The following is an 18376-nucleotide window of genomic DNA, read 5'->3' as shown; positions in this document are numbered from 1 at the left end:
AATGTCAACTGATCATTTCTACCCATGGGTGCTTTCTGACCTGCTGAGTTCCTCCAGCGGCCCATTGTCTACTCATGATTCCAGGATCTGCAACTTTTGTGGAACTAAACACAGAAATGCAAGAGGAACTGAGCAGGTCTCAGTGTGTGTAGAAATATAGCTGACCTGAGTCCTTCTTCAAGGGCAGTTCTTTGCAATTTATGTGTTTCTCCCATCTGCAATGTCAAAAGCGACAGAGGTGGAAATATAACATGCAGAAGCAGAGGAGTAGCAGATGCCAGACAAAGGGAGAGAGGCGATAGAAATCAAGGGCTCAGCTGGAAGGAGATGAGTCACAATGGAGGGGGTGGATGATCAGATGACAGAGACAATGAGAATGGTGGAATGAAGAGAAACCAGATGGAAGCCAGGGGGCAGAGGAAGAGTGTAGAGTAGAATCCAGTAGGGAGATGAAGGTGTGCAAAAGTAGCAAAGAGATATTAATTGTCAGATTCATGTTCCACAATTGCTGTGGTGGGATTCAAGCTCTCACCTGCCTCCCAATTCGGTCCAAATATTCAATTTATTCTCAGTATTCTGCCAAACACAAGAAGAGCATCACGGTTGGCGTGGAGCAGCATGGATGGTGTAGGGAAGCACAGTTGGTGTGGGGCAGCACAGATGGTGTGGGGCAACATGGTTGGTGCGGAGTGGCACGATTGGTGTGGGGAAGCATAGTTGGTGTGTGGGAGCACGGTTGGTGCGGAGTGGCACGTTTGATGTGGGGAAGCACAGTTGGTGTGGGGCTTCACGGTTGGTGTAGAGTGGCATGGTTGGTGTGGGGAAACACAGTTGGTGTGGGGTGGCATGGTTGCTGTGGGGCAACATGGTTGATGTGGGGCAGCACGGTTGATGCAGAGTGGCACGGTTGGTGTGGGGAAGCACAGTTGGTGTGGGGAAGCACGGATGGTGTGGGCCAGCACGGTTGATGCATAGTGACACGGTTGGTGTGGGGAAGTACAGTTGGTGTGGGGCAGCACGGATGGTGTGGGGTGGCACGGTTGCTGTGGGGCAGCATGGATGGTGTGGGGCAGCACAGATGGTGTGGGGTGGCACAGTTGGTGTGGAGCAGCATGGTTGGTTTGGGGTGGCAAAGTTGGTGTGGGGTGGCACGGTTGGTGTGGGGTGGCACGGCTGGTGTGAAGTTGCCTGGTTTGTATGGGCTAGCACAGATGGTGTGGGGAAGCACGAATAGTGTGAGGCAGCATGGTTGTTGTGGAGTAGCACGGTTGGTATGGGGCAGCATGTTTGGTGTGGGGTGACATGGTTGGTGTGGGGAAGCACGGTTGGTGTTGGGTGGCACAATTGGTGTGGGGCAGCATGGTTGGTGTGGGGTAGCTCAGTTGGTGTGGAGTGGCACGGTTGGTGATGGGCCACACGGTTGATGTGGGGTGGCCCGGTTGGTGTGGGTGGCACGGTTGGTGTGGGGCAGCATGGTTGATATGGGGAAGCATGGTTGGTGTGGGGTGGCACCGATGGTGTGGAGCAGCACAGTTGATGTGGGGAGGCATGTTTGGTGTGGGGCAGCACGTTTGGTGTGGGGTGGCACGGTTGGTGTGGGGCAGCATGGATGGTGTGGGGCAGCACGGTTGGTGTGGGGCGGCACGGATGGTGTGGGGTGGCACAGTTGGTGTGGGGCAGCACATATGGTGTGGGGTGGCACACTTGGTGTTGGGTGGCATAAATGGTGTGGGGTGGCATAATTGGTGTGGGGTGAGGAGCAGCATGGTTGGTGTGGGGCAACACTTATGGTTTGGGGCGGCACAGATGGTGTGGGGCAGCATGGTTGGTGGAGGGTGGCACAGTTGGTGTGGGGAGGCACGGATAATGTGTGTGGCATGGATGGTGTGGGGCAGCACGGATGGTGTGGGGAGGCATGGTTGGCCTAGTGGTTAGCGCAGCACCTTTACAGCGCCAGCGAATGGGACCAGAACGGTCTTTGAATCCTATGCTGACTGTAAGGAGCTTGTACTCTCTCCCCATGTCTGCATGGGTTTTCACTGGGGCCTCCTGCTTCCTCCCACCATTAAAAACATACTGGAGGTGTAGGTTAATGTGGGGTAAATTGGGAGGCATGGACTCATGGGCCAAAATGGTCTGTTGACGTACTCTATGTCTAAATTAAAGGTGTTAAAAGACACTCAGGGTTGTATATACTGTTGTGTATGTACCCTGAAAATAAATCTGATCTATAAACTTTGAGGTGATGACAGGTTGATATCTGCCCATGGAATACCGGACAATCCTAGATGTTTACCCTTAGGGAAGAGCTGTGGAAACAAGCAGATTGATGGAGACGAGGTACACTTAGAACATAATTCAGCCATAATCTCACAGAATGCTGGAATGGGCCTCAGGGATTCCTATACCCATCTGGCTAACCCTGAAGCAGACTTCTCAAGGCTTCAGCCATGCAATAACTCCACCTAATTACTATCCAAGAAACAATTAGCTAACCTGTTATTTTGTTACATTTATTTGGATAATTAGTGCACTCAATTCAGACAGATTTTCTGGATGAATTCCCCAATGGTGCTGACAACACCTTGGATGTGTTTTTGTTTATTTTTTTAAATTCCATTCTTATTCAACCAGAGAGATGACAAACCAACTTGTTGAGATTCTGCCACTCTGGTTCCTGAATGTGCTCTCAGGCACTGCAAGAGGCCATGAAGGAAATCCATGTCTTCACTCAGCTTGAGGGACGCATGAGGGACCTGGCTTCCCTGACGAATGACCAGGATCAGGAACCAGAGACACCTGTAAGGTATTGGCAACATGCCATTCTTAATCTTAGAGTCTGAGCAACGGAGAAACAGGCCATTCACTGCATTCTGACCATTTTCGACCATCAAGTACCCATTCACCTTCATGCCATTTACCAACACTTCATTGTAGTGATCCGACCCCTCTCAAATCTTCTTACACTGCACCTCGGGATTGAGGACCATGTCTGAGATGCCTGATGAGGAATGTTGGAAATGAAGACTCTTTTACAGATGGCTGGAGGTGCTCAATGGGATGGGTGGTGGAGATTTTGAGGTGCTCTATTCTTGCCATTAACATTGTGCTTCTGGTACTGTGCATGGAGTTAAGGTTCCCAGTGCCATTCCAAAAGCCTCCTCTACTTTGAATGGTCATAACCAAAGTGATGCCCCTGCACTCTATAACTATACTTCCTTTACCTTGAAGGAAGGCTCAGACCCGAAACATTGATTATATATCTTTAGCTGCTTTGGGCTGTTGAGAGACCAGCATTTTTTTGTTTTAACTTAGTCCTAGTAACACAAAACCATATGCCTACTCTATCACCATATGTTTCACTTTTGTTTTTCTATTGGACAACTGTTCGGATAACTTGCCTGGATAGCATGCAAAAATGTGTGATGGAGACAGGGTGCGGTAGGTGAGACAGGGACCCCCCACATGGGATTGGCCAACAAAATAGTAGTGAAACATAGCAGACAAAGGCACAGGCCAAACAATTGCTTCTGTACCAACTTGCCTCTCTCCTGATGAAGAATTTTGGCTCTAAACATTCTTTTAGTCTCACTGATGCTGTTGAGTTCCTCCAGCCCATTTTGTTTCACTTCACTTTCCAGCATCCTCCAACACTACCACCTAAACTACATTAAGTGCACATGTTTTAATAAATCCTGCGATAAATCCACATTCCATTTAAATATAAACTGATGTATTTCAAATTCAGATATATAAGCCATTTCTACCTTTGCCCAACTCAGAATTTGGTCCACATCCATCAATCTGCTAACAAATTTCAACTGAGCTGCATCATAATAATTTTGAAAGTGAGGTAACTGCAATCCACCTCAAGCATATTTCCATGTAAGTTTATGTAAAGCTACTTGGGCTTATCTTCCTTTCTGTAAAAACTCCCTCACTGCCCTATTCAAGTCCTGAAAAAATGCTTTGAAAGTAAACATGGTATAGACTGAAACAAATACTGAATTTGAGGTAAAATATTCATTTTAACACAATTTACTCAACCAATTAATGTTAATGGCAAATCTTTCAATTTAATCAAATCCATTTTAATCATTTTTAATAAAGGGACATAATTCAATTTATATAAAGATTGGTAGTCTGCATTTACTACCACTCCCAAATATTTAATTCTATCTGACCACTTCAATTTTATCATAGTTTTATATACTGAATAATCTCCATCCCTAACTGGCAATATTTCACTCTTATCCCAATTTATTTTATATCCAGATAACTCTCCAAATGTTAACAAACAATCTTGTAAATATTTCAAAGTTCCGGTTCTGTCAAATATACCAGCACATCATCTGCAGATAAATTAATCTTATATTCATCCTCCCCAATTTTTATTCCTTTAATCTTATAATTCTGTCTTATTGTCTGAGCTAATGGTTCAATAGCCAATGCAAATAAGGCTGGTGACAATGAACAACCTTGTCGAGTCGAACGTGTTAAGTTAAATGATAAGGAAATTTGACCATTTGTCACCATCCTATTGGATCCCTAAGTTGGGTTTGTATATAAGGCCTTAACCCAGCCTATAAAATAAGGGCCAAAATTAAACTTCTCTAACACCTTAAACAAAAAATTCCATTCGACCCTATCAAAGACATTTTACACATCCAGCGCAACGACCATTGGATGGTTGGGTTGCTGTCTAAATGCATTGACTAATGTTATCAATCTAAGAATATTATCAGATGCGTTTCTTTTTTTAATAAAACCTCTCTGATCTATATGTATCAACTGAGGTAAATATTTAGCAAGTCTATTTGCTAACACCTTTGCTACAATTTTATAATCTACATTTAATAAAGAAATATGTCTATACAAAGATACTTTCAATGGATCCCTTTCTTTCGTAGTAATCACAGTAATTATAGCACTTGAACAAGCTTCTGGTAACAACTGATCCTCTGTTGCTTGCTGCAACACATCTCCAAATATAAATCTTCATAAAATACTTTATAAAATTCACAGAAAATCCATCATCTCCTGGCGATTTTCCATTTGAAATCTCTTGTATAGCTTCTTTAATCTCAATATCCATCAATGGAGTTTCCAATTCTTTAACCTCATCCTCCCCTAAAACAGGTAAGTTTAATTTAGATAAATAGGATTTGATAGAACCGGCATCCTGCTTTCCCTCAGAAGTATATAATTTTTGATAAAATGAATAAAACTGATCATTAATTTCCTGAGATTTATAGGTAACTATTGAATTCATTTTCACAGCATTAATAATTTGTAATGTCTGTTCTGTTTTTAATTGCCATGCTAATACCTTATGAGTTCGCTCACCAAGTTCGTAATAACATTACTTAGATTGATAAATTAGACGCTCATACTGGTAAGTTTGTAAAGTATTATAATGTAATTTCAACTTCAGTAAAGCAGCTTTTTTGTCTTCTGTAGCATCTTTCTGAAATTCCTTCTCCAATTCACCAATTTGTTTCTCTAACATTAAGCTTTCCGCTCCATATTGCTTTTTAACTTCCGTAGTATAACTAATAATTTGCCCTCGTAAATATGCTTTCAAAGCATCTCACAATACAAAATTACTACGTACTGAATTGACATTCTCAGCCAAAAACAAAGTAATCTGTTGCTTAACAAAAGTAATAAACTCCAGTTTCTTCAATAGCATTGTATTAAACCTCCATCTATAAGATGATTGTACTACTTCTGAACCTACACAGGAAAAAAAATAACATAGAATGATCTGATATAACCTGACTTTTACACTCAACCTGTAATACTCTACCTTGCAGATGTGCCGAAACAAAAAAAAAACTATTCTAGAAAAGGAATCATATCTAGAAGAATAAAAGAAAAAGCCTTTCTCTGTAGGGTTTACTCTCCTCCAAACATCAACCAGATTCAAATCCTTCATCAAAGCTCCTATTTGTATGCCGCCTTTGATTTCCTTATACTTTTCGGAGATCTATCCAATAAAGGATCCAAAACACAATTAAAATCTCCCCCGACCAAAATATTATTATTGGCCTGATTAAGCAATAAAAAAAAGCCTCCGACATAAACTGTTCATCATCTACATTTGGTGCATAAATATTTAACAAAGACCATGTTTCAGCAAAAACATTACAATTAACCATCAAAACCCTCCCAGCATTTCCTTCAAATGATTCCAATTCAAACAGTAATTTCTTATGAATTAGAATCGCTACACCCCTTGTTTTACAATTAAAAGAAGAAAAGACATGACCAACCCACTCTCTCTTCAATTTCAAATGTTCTTTTTCAGTCAAATGTGTTTCTTGCAAAAAAGCAATATCAACTTTCATTTTTGTTATATAAGCCAAAACTTGTTTACAGTTAATTGGGCTATTCAAACCCTGAACATTAAAAGTTGCAAAATTCAAATTAGACATTTCTTAATCTATTAATATATTCCACAACTATAAAATAATGCTCCCCTTCTAATTCCCTTAATATTCTAACCCCCCTTATGTAAATATTCCAAAAAAGTTAAAAAAAAACCTAACAGTCCCCAAAACAAACTACTAAAAAAGTAGTAGCCCCCTAAAAATCTGGGTGTGGTAAAACCCACTAGTGGCAGATGACTGAAGGTCTCAGTATCATCCACTCCCCCAGCCAGACTTTCACAAAGTACTGAAACAAAAATAATCAACCCAATGATACCAGTCCCAATGATTGTTCCAGATCATCAATATCAAGAAGACTGTGTCAATTAAACTTTCTTCTCATTCTTTCCATGTTTTCCATTCTTCCCATTTCCATTCCCATTGACCCTCCTCTTAGGTGACAGTGATGACGATCATTCATTTCCTCGTAAATCTGGAAATGAATTAGCAAAAATTAATGCATCGAGATCAGTTTTAAAGAATTGCGATTGAAAGCTCCCATAAAAAACTTTCAACACAGCCGGATAACGAAAGGCAAATTTATATCCCTTTCGCCACAATATTTCTTTAGCTGAATTAAATTCTTGGTGTCTTCTAATAATTTCTTGACTCAAATCCACATATAAAAACACCCTATTATTCTGGACCATCATTGGAGCCTGATTCTGTTGTGCTTTCTGCACCGCCATTTGTAATATAATTTCTCTGTCCTGATATTTCAAATAGCAAATCAAAACTGCTTGTGGTGGTTGGCCTGGAAACGGTTTCTTCCTTAGGACTCTATGTGCTCGATCTAACTCCAAACCATCCGGAAAAAATTCCTTGCCCAACACCTCAGGAATCCTTTTCTTAAAAAACTTTACTGGATCAGAACCTTCTATATCTTCTGGAAGACCTACTATTTTTATGTTATTTCTTCGACCCTGATTTTCTAATGAATCTTCTTCAATGATTCCTTTTTTCTGGATCCCCCAATCCACAAACGAATCCTCTACTTTTTCCACTTTTTTTCTATTATGCTCCACTTGATTCTTGCATTCAAAAAAAGCTTCTTCAATTTTTTTTTAAGTTATCTTGTACAGTGTCCACTGATTTTATACATCTACTGACATCTCTTTTAACTACATTATTATCTCACTTCAAACATTATCATTTATTTAATTTTCCCTTTTTCCTATTTTCTCTTCGGATGTACTGTTCATAGAATCATAGAAAATAGGAGCAGAAGGAGGCCCTTCAGCCCTTAAAGCTTGCTCCATCATTCAATGCGATCATGTCTGATCATGTGACCTCAGACCCTATCCCTATTTTCTGTCCACACCACTTGATCTCTTTAAGGGCTCCATCCAACTCTATTTTTGATACATCTGATGAACTGGCCTCAACAACTTTTAGTGACAGAGTGTTCCACATGTTCACAACTCTCTACATGAAGATCTTTTTCCTCATCTCATTCCTAAAAGGCTTCCTGCTTATCCTTAGACTGCCCCCCCCTCCCCGTTCTGGACTTCCCCAACATCGGAAACATTCTTCCTGCATCTAATCTGTCTAGTCTTATCAAAATTTTGTGTCTCAATGTGATCCTCCCTCATTGTTCTAAACTCCAATGAATAGCACCCTGGTCTATCCAATCTTTCTTCATTTTTCAGTCCTGCTGTCCCATGGATCAGTCTGGTTTTGTTATGTTTTGGGCATTTTATGAACCTCGGAAGAAGGAGCATGTAAGAATTTCATTTTGTCTATACATTGACAATGACTTCCGATCATTTATTGGACTAAATTCAAAGGCAGGTTACCAAAACACAATCTGCTGGAAGAAATTAATGTGTTGAGCAACATCTGTGGGAGTAAAAGAAAGGTTGATGCTGTGCACTGGAACACTTCATCTGGACTCAGAATATGGAGATGGTAACAAAACATGACACCTGAAATCCACTGAAACAGCCCTAAAGATTTGTTATCCTTTTGACAAAGAGAGTTCATCTTATCTCCATCCTGTAAGGAGACATACAGAATGGATTTATGCCCTTCTGCCCACACCAGCCATCAAGGACTCATTTACTCTCATCTTATTTGACTCCCTCTCACATTCCCCTCAACTCTCACTAGAGCCTATCACTAACGATACACCACTGAACTGTGCGTCTGTCGGATTAGGGAGGAAGTGAGGGTACCAGGAGAATAGACACAAGGTCATAAGAGATCTGGGGTGAACCAGGTCACTGGTTCTGTGGGACAGCAACACCACTTGCAGCCTCTCAATCAGGAGAAGTAAGATCTCCATTACTCACAGTATTCAATTGCCTGTGAGGCACAGCATTTTTTTGACAACAGTGTTCCAGAAAGAGGGAGAAGACCTCCAGTTGAATTGGAGAAGCAGAGGTGATGAACCTACAGAACAGTGACTACGGTAGTGGACCAGCGATAGACTTAATGGCTGAGGGACCCATGCAGGCTGCAGGTGACTTGCGGTCAGGGGATCCATACAGTATGGGCTGAGAGGGTGCTGAGGGTAAGAAGGGCTCTCGAAGGGCCTTGGACTCTGAAGGCTTCCTGATTGTATTGGAGGTTTGGATCTGAAACTTGGGTGGCCAATTGATCGGATTAGACTCCATATGGCTGCAGAAGCTGTGGAGAGGCAGGATGCAAATCCACAGAGACTCAATGTCTCTGGAGGGACTCTCTTTGGCTTCTTTTTTTCTGGTAAGGGGTGCTGGCCACACTAATGATGACTCTTTATGTGCCAGAGTTACATGCTCCCACTTTTCAGTTCATTCACATTTGTGTGGGACTGCCACTTTAAGAGAACAGATTTAACAAAAGCCTGCAGGCTTTGAATAACATGTTTTTAAATTGGATACATTTGCAGAGTGAGGAAAGAAGCCCTGGAAATCACAGGAGCAGAGGCCATGTGACAAGGTTATTAAAGAAGCAGTGCACAGATTTGCTCAGGGGCCACTTTTAAGGAGACAGCACAAGAGCAAGGAGCTACTTGAAAAATAAATACCATGCTGGATTGACTTTATATGTGGTGATAGACAATCTGCCTGATTTCCTCCTATCTGTTATAGAGTAACAAGAATACCACCCTGTGACCAAAAGAGTGAAGGTCACTTTTTGTTCGACTAACCCACGAAAAGGGTTTTACTTGCAGAAAAAATATTGGACTAAGGTAGTGTCCAGAGTGAGAGCCACCTGTGTTCGGCTGACCCACAATAAGGGTTCTGGAAGCTTTGTGAGCATTTCTTGATTCGTGTCCCCTGCATTAAAGAAGAGGGGAATTTTGGTTGGCAAGCATCTATAAAGGACGTTTTGCTGGAAGCAACTCAACAAGGGTTTCGTGAGTTAATCAACATTCTGAATCCATCTAAGCCCTATGTGTCGCATTATTGAAATTCTGAAACTGAACTTTGAACTGCCTTTCGAGAGTTGGGCCTTGAGCTGTAGTGGCTTTTGGGGTATTCCACACAAACACTAATATATTCATGCAAAGTTGTGGGTTATTAGATAAGTGTATATAAGTTTAGTTAAGTTTATATATGTGTAAATAAATTAGATAAAGTGTTATATCATTGTTAATGAACTTAAAATAATATTTTAAATATGAAACCATCTGGGGTAATTTCTATTGCTCCTGTCGGGAACAATACAGCATGCAGAGGGTAATTTTGTGTAATATTACATGTTCTATTATATGATAATAAAGAAATCTTAAATTAATCTCGAGGTGCATTTTAAAATTATTAAACCTATATTCACCATTTTAAATTGAATCTCTAAGGGTGCATCCATTTTTCACCAATGGGAAAGTCTTTATAAAATTTAAATTGATGCCTTTCTGGGAATTATTCAAATAAAGTTATCAGTGGTTCTGAAACAGCAGGATGTGAGCACAAGGGATCCTTACCATCCAGAATCCCTCCCTGTGGAACTTGAATCCAACATCTGCTGTAAAATGTCTAGGGTCATACTGTGTTGAATAAGAAAAATTTGAATTTCTTTTCTGAATGTTTTAATAAAAATAAATTTTTAATTTTTAACTGATTAATTACTTGAAAGTAATTATGATTTAATGATGCTGTAACAAAAAATACATCGAACATTGTTCACGCCATCAAAATTATATTTGATTTGTGAGTTTTCAATGTTTCAGAAATGATAACAAAATTAATATAAATTAAGATGACTGCTCATGCATCGTTCATACTCAAGAAATAACAAGTTGGATTGACGTAAAATTTTCAAGCTCAGAAGACAAAAAGTCACTGGAATGCGAAGGTCAAAATTCTTTATTCTATCCAGGCATAAGTTTTGAGCTCCTGAAGAAGAGGAAGTAAAGGGGGAATAAAGAGGGTGAACTTTGTTATATGTGAAGATAAAAGTCTTTTATGGAGGGGTTTGGGTGGGAGAGAATAAGTCACTGCAAAATTAGTTGACGCTTGTGAGCGGGTTTACAATCCAAATGGAGAGGGGAATTGTGGTTGCCCGGCAAGAGACAAGGGGCAATTCAGAGAGGGGGGGGGGACATTTGGGGTTAAGGGAATTTTAGATGTGGGAATAATGGAAATATTTTATGTTTTAGAAGTGTTGACTTAAGTGTGTTCAAAAAAAGAAAACAGAAATGGATATGGGGGAAAGGTGGTGATGAGGAAGCGGAAATGAGAGGTAAACAAAATATGAAATGGCCATATAAAGCTATATGACTATAAATATTAATGGAATACATAACCAAATCAAAAGGAAGAGGTTGTTAAATTTACTGAAGAAAGAAAAAATTGATATAGCATTTGTGCAGGAAACGCATCTAACTGAAGTGGAACACAAGAAATTAAGGAGAGACTGGGTAGGGCACGTAACGGCAGCATCATATAATTCAAAAGCTAGAGGAGTAGCTATATTAATCAATAAAAATGTACCAATCAAAATAGAGGAGGAAATAATAGATCCAGCAGGGAGGTATGTAATGGTAAAGTGTCAGATATATTCAGAATTTTGGAATTTGCTCAATGTATATGCACCTAATGAAGAGGATCAAAAATTTATACAAGATATCTTTTTGAAGATTGCAGACACGCAGGGGAATATACTGATAGGAGGGGACTTTATCCTTAATTTGGACTCAAAGATGGAAAAAACTGTATAAAAGACTAGTAGAAAGAGCAAAGTGACTAAATTTATGGTTAAATCGATGCAAGAAATGCAACTTTTGGATATATGGAGGAGACAACGCCCAAAGGAGAAGAAATACATATTATTTGGGTAGACATAAAACATACTCAAGGATAGACCTGTTCCTGTTGTCAGCTCACATCTAAGGGAGAGTTAAAAAAACTGAATATAAAGCTAGATTGTTATCAGATCACACACCCCTGTTATTAGCAATAGAGCTGGAGGACATCCCACCAAGAACATGTAGATGGAGATTAAACTCCATGCTACTTAAAAGACAGGATTTTAGAGAATTCATTGAGCGACAAATTAAAATGTACTTTAAAATAAATACAGAATCAGTGAAAGATAAATTTATACTATGGAATGCAATAAAAGCTTTTATCAGAGGGCAGATAATAAGTTATGTAACTAAGATGAAGAAGGACTACAATCGGGAAATAGAACAGCTGGAAAGGGAAATACCAAGTACAGAAAAAGAATTAGCCACAAGGGAAGATACAACAAAAAGAAGAGAATTGGCAGACAAAAAAATAAAATACAAAACACTACAAACGTACAAGGTGGAGAAGAACATAATGAAGACAAAGCAGAAGTATTATGAGCTAGGAGAAAAAACGCACAAAATACTAGCTTGGCAGCTTAAGACAGAGCAAACTAAAAGAACGGTATTGACATCAAGGAAAAAGGACAAACAAATTGCATATAACCCAATAGAGATCAATGAAAACTTCAAGGAATTCTATGAGCAATTATACCGAACTGAGAACGAAGGGAAAGAAGACAAAATAGATGAATTTCTAGCTAAAATTGAACTACCGAAATTGCAAGAAGAGCAAAACAAATTAATAAAATCATTTGAAATAGAGGAAATACAGGAGATACTACCAAACAATAAAATGCAGGGAGAGGACGGACTCCCAATAGAATTCTATAAAACATTAAAAGACTTATTAATTCCTCCTCTCCTGGAAGTCATGAACCAGATTGAAGAAATACAAAACATGCCATATTCATGCAAAACAGCAATAATTACAATAATATCAAAGACGGGGAAAGATCCACTAACACCAGCATCATATAGACCAATATCTCTACTCAACACAGATTATAAGGTAATAGCTAAACTATTAGCAAACAGATTGGCTGGCTGTGTACCAAAAATAATAAAACTAGATCAAACTGCATTTATTAAGAACAGACGAACAACGGACAATATCTGTAAGTTCATTAACTTAATCCATGCATTACAAGGAAACAAGACACCAACAGTGGCGGTTGCCTTAGACGCAGAGAAAACCTTTGACAGAGTAGAATGGAATTATTTATTCAAAGTACTACAGAGGTTCAACCTACCAGAGAAATATATTAATTGGATTAAAGCATTATATAAGATGAGAGTAAATGGATATATATATCAAACCAATTTAAATTAAGCAGGTCAACTGGACAGGGATGTCCACTTTCTCTCTCACTGTTTGCGTTAGCTATAGAACCCTTGGCAGAACTGATAAGAACAGAAAATAAAATAAGAGGGATACAAATAAAAGAGAAGGAATATCAAATTAGTCTATTTGCAGATGACATCATAGTATACTTAACAGAACCAGAATTATCAATAAAAGAATTACATAAGAAATTGAAGGAATATGGAGAAGTATCGGGGTACAAAATCAACATAAATAAAAGTGAAGCGATGCCAATGAATAATGCGGATTTCACAAAGTTTAAGAAAGAATCACCATTTAAATGGCAAACACAAGCAACTAGATAATAATCTAGGCCATCTATACAAACTAAATTATCAGCCATTAATGAAGAAATTAAAGATGACTTAGAACATTGAAATGATTTACCACTAACATTGATAGGAAGGGTAAATTGCATTAAAATGAATATCTTCCTAAGGATACAATACCTATTTCAAATGTTACCAATTCACCTAACAGAGAAATTCTTCAAGGAGCTAAAGAAAATAATAAGGAAATTCTTATGGAAAGGGGGGAAACCGAGGATAGTGCTAGATAAATTACAGAATGATATAAACAAGGAGGTTTGCAGCAACCAAACTTTATAAATTATTATAGAGCAGCACAATTAAGATATCTATCAGATTTTTATCAAACAAGGGAAAAACCAGATTGGACCAAGATAGAGCTAGATAAAATAGGTACCAGAACATATACTTTATAAGTGGGAGGAAAAGCTAGTGCATCATAGAAGTTCACCAGTACTGCACCATCTGCTCAACATTTGGAAGAAGATTCATGTAGAAAGGAAAAACACAAATTACTAAATAGCAAAATTATTATTGACGCAAAATCAACTAATCCCTTTCACAATAGATAACCTTTCCTTTAGAGAATGGGAGAGAAAAGGGATCAAAAGAATAGAAAATTGTTTTTTGGGAAATAATTTATCATCTTTTGAACAAATGAAGTACAAATATTGTATAACTCATGGTACAATGTTTGCATACCACCAACTGAAAACCTACTTGAAGGACAAATTGGGAAGCAGGCTGAGGTTACAAGAAGGAAACAGTTTTGAATATGTGATTACAGACACAATAATAATTAAAAGATTTATAACAAACATGTACATCAAATGCAAGAAAAAGAGAATGAGGAAACAAGCTGTAAACCCAAACAAAAGTGGGAACAAGATCTAAACATAAAGATAAAGAATGAAACATGGGAAAAGCTATGCTCCGGAACTATAAACACGAAGTTACATATGATACAATATAAATGGTTACACAGGCTATATTCCACGCCCCAAAAGTTAAATAAATGGGACTCAACAGTATCAGATAGATGTTTTTCCTGGAAATTAGAAGAGAGCCTGAGAGTACAGCAATGGTACATAGAAATGAATAAATGTATTCCATTGGAAAAAATAACATATAATTTAAAAAATAAAGTCACACAATTTGAACAAATTTGGGAACCGTACATGGAACACAACAGAGAGGGCATACCATGGACCTCCACTCCCTAAAATGATAGAATGAGAAGAAGACGAAATGAACTGATCCAGTGTGTAAAAGTAGATGACACAATGTTCTTGTTTATTTTCATTGTGTGATGACATTGTTTAATGGGTTTATTGTATTGTATATTTTGAACGAGGAGGGGGAAAAAGGGGAGAAAATGACACTGTGTGTATTCAAGAGGGAAATTTTTGTGTGTATTTTGGTCAGTATGGTTCATAGTGTAAAAATAAAAAAAATTAAAAATTCTCAAGCTCAATTTTGGGCAGCACGGTTAGCATCACTATTACAGCACAGTTAGTATCACTATTACAGCACAGTTAGCATCGCTATTACAGCACAGTTAGCATCACTATTATAGCACAGTTAGCATCGTTATTACAGCACAGTTATTATCACTATTACAGCACAGTTAGCATCGCTATTACAGCACAGTTATTATCACTATTACAGCACAGTTAGCATCACTATTATAGCACAGTTAGCATCGTTATTACAGCACAGTTATTATCACTATTACAGCACAGTTAGCATCACTATTATAGCACAGTTAGCATCGCTATTACAGCACAGTTATTATCACTATTACAGCACAGTTAGCATCACTATTACAGCACAGTTAGCATCACTATTACAGCACAGTTAGCATCGCTATTACAGCACAGTTATTATCACTATTACAGCACAGTTAGCATCACTATTACAGCACAGTTAGCATCACTATTACAGCACAGTTAGTATCGCTATTACAGCACAGTTAGCATCGCTATTACAGCACAGTTAGCATCACTATTATAGCACAGTTATCATCGCTATTACAGCACGGTTAGCATTGCTATTACAGCACAGTTAGCATCACAATTACAGCACGGTTAGCATCGCTATTACAGCGCCAGCATCCCGGGTCCAGATCTGGTGCTGTCCGCAAGGAGTTTGTACATTCTCCCTATGACTGGAATGGTTTTCTCCAGGTCCTCCGGTTTCCTCGACCCATTAAAACATAGAGTGTTGTACATATTTGGGTATTTGGACAGCATGGGCTCGTGGACAGAGCTGAGGTGCTCAACAAAGCGATCTCCAAGTCTGTGCCCAGACCCTTCAATGTAGAGGAGATTTCTCAGACTTCCTGCTTCTGGATTATTCTGATTATTCCTTGAAGAAGGGCTCAGGCCTGAAATGTTGGCAATTTATCTTTGTCTCCAATAGATGCTGAAAAGACCAGATGAGTTCCTCTTGCATTTCAGTGTGCTTTACCGAGAGTTGTGAACTCGGCCAGCACCATCACGGGCATCAATCTTCCTTCCATCAAGAACATCTACTGGAGGCAGTCTCTTAAGAAAGCAGCCTTTATCTTTGCCACACAGGACATTCCCTCTTCTCACTAAGAAGACTGAAGATGAACACCCAAAAACAGCTTCTTCCTGTCCACCATCCGATTTCTCCATGGACAATGAACCTCAGACATGACCTTGCTTGTTTTCTCTTCTTTTACACTAATTTATAGAAATAGTGTATTAATGGAAAAGTAATTTATAGCAATTTTTGTACGTGTAACATACAATAGTGACACAAAACAACAAATCTTGTGCCATGTTCATAACAATAAAATCGATTCTAATTCTGATTCTGATAGCTCTTCACCAAACTCAATCAAATTAGTGAAGCAGGATTTCCCTTGCACACATCCATGTTAATGAATCCTGAAGAAGGGCTCTTGCCTGCATTGTCGACCGCCAATTGATTTCCATGGATGCTGCATGACCTGCTGAGTTCCTCTAGTATTGTACAAATTACCAAGCAGCTGCAGGCATCTTGTTTACCTCCAATTGAAAATAATTTACTTTGAGCCAATAAAATGAGATAAATTGAATGGCTTCATTCTGTGCTATGACCATTCTGAACAGGCAAACAAATATCTTTTGAAATAATAGGTGAACAAATGTGACTTGGCAACTTCAAGCTTTTTTAATTTTTTTTAAATTTTTCACGCTATGAGTCATATTAACCAAAATACACAAAAACATTTCCCTCTTGAATATACAGAGTGTGGCAGAATTCCCTGAGGCTTTTCTTGATGGTGGGGAGAGTGTTGTCTGTGATGTTTAGGGCTGTGCCCATGGCCTCTTGCATGGTTTTCTGGTTACAGGCACTGGTGCCCCCATGCCAGGACGTGATGCAGCTGGCCAGCCTCGCTTCTTTAGAAGCTCACCAAGATTTTGGATGTCATTCCAAACTTTTGCAAACTCCTGAGGAAGTAAATGTGCCAAAGTGTTTTGATCATTGTAAAGTAAATGAGTTAATGGAGGTATATAAGATTATGGTAAAATCCACTGAGCATTTAGTGGTGCATTCTGATTGCTTCTGATTGAAACATGGAAAACATCTTCAATAACCTTTTCCTACTACCTTTCAAATTTTTTTACATGTGGAGTAATTGGAGCTCATGTACAGGGTGCATCGCCTCCGTCTCCGGCTCCAAGGAAACAATTTGCTCCAAGAAGACGCTTTACTGTCACGATCTCCATGCAATAAAACATTATTTGCCATTGTGAATTTCTAGTTCTTTCATTTAAGTGGAGGAGAAAACATCTTCTCTTGCTTGCTGACATTGTGTACCTCAGAATGCTGCACATATTTTTAAGTGTCAATCCGACTGGCACTATGAAGAATTGCAACAGACTCTGTTGGCATTTTTACGGTGAAATCAGCCTGTGATTTCTCAGGCTGGTGAGGGACGTTATATTTCTTTGCAAAGCTCCGAACAGGAGTTAATCATATTCCACAAACAATGAATATCATTGAGGGACAGGTGGCGTAGTAGTTAGCTCAATGCTTTTAGGGGCCCAGCAATCCTAGTTCAAATCCACTGCTTTCTGTAAGGACTTTGAATGCACTCTCTGTGACTGTATGGGTTAGCTCTAGGTGCACCGGTTTTCTCCTATGTTCCATCAATGCATGGTGTAGATGACAAGACTGAAGTGGCCACCATCATGTCAAACTTCTACAGGAGCTCTCAATAGCCCTGGCTGGCTGCATCACAGTTGCTCCAGGGAAATGGATCAGAGGACAATCCACAGGACCATAAGAGTGGCAGGCAGGATCAGGGAGTCTCCCTCTTCCCTCCCCCCCGCAATCAACGTAATCTATCGTGATCATTGTTGAGGACACCCATCACTTCACACAGAGCATCTTCTAGCTACTCCTGTCAGTAAAGAGATGCAGGAGGATCAGAGCCAGCACCACTAGGCTGATGAACAGCTTCTTCCCAAGCGCAGTGAGCAAGCTGAATAACCATGGGGATTGCCCACACTAACCATCCGAGACATCCATATTTATGAAGCCATATACTGGCAGTGGAGGGTGTCTTTGGTTAAGTAAGGGAATAAAAGCTGTCTGTAACATTCTGGATGTTGTCTTACTGGTGCTTTGTAGAGCTGTGAAGGGTTACACTCCAACCACCTTGAAATCAAAGGCTGTACTATTAGACTTCCAAATTACCTGCTGCAGCTGTGAGCCAGCTTTCAGTGTTACATGTATCATGACCCCCAAATAATTCAGTACTATCTGTCCTTCTCCATTTAAATAACATAATTACCCATTTTATTGTGAATAGAACAATCTGTTTGATCATTCTTTCATCTGAACTAAAGGACAGAGTTTCCTGCATGTTCTCGTGGTGGTTGTGAAAAAGACCTTCTTGTCAATGAGCATCAATGAGTGATGAAGGCAGGATTTTTGAATGTTTAAAGGCAGAAGTCAATGGATAAGCAAGAAACTGAGAGAT

The 18376-nt window shown here is 39.3% G+C and overlaps 1 long non-coding RNA gene across 2 annotated transcripts; it reads left to right on the top strand.

Annotated features, from left to right (window-relative positions):
- The first annotated feature begins 388 nt into the window (after window positions 1-388).
- LOC138740619 (uncharacterized) lies at window positions 389-10151 on the top strand. 2 transcript variants are annotated; one of them, XR_011343073.1, is made up of 3 exons: window positions 389-455; window positions 2635-2801; window positions 9301-10151. It is a non-coding gene; the product is annotated as an uncharacterized lncRNA (long non-coding RNA). The 2 variants fall into 2 exon arrangements; XR_011343072.1 differs by having other exon boundaries at window positions 2635-2806.
- Window positions 10152-18376: the final 8225 nt, after the last annotated feature.

Source organism: Narcine bancroftii, chromosome 8 (genome assembly GCF_036971445.1).
Source record: "Narcine bancroftii isolate sNarBan1 chromosome 8, sNarBan1.hap1, whole genome shotgun sequence".
NCBI lineage: Eukaryota > Metazoa > Chordata > Chondrichthyes > Torpediniformes > Narcinidae > Narcine > Narcine bancroftii.
Note: the sequence above shows the minus strand (reverse complement) of the source record. Positions and strands in the feature narration are given on the sequence as shown.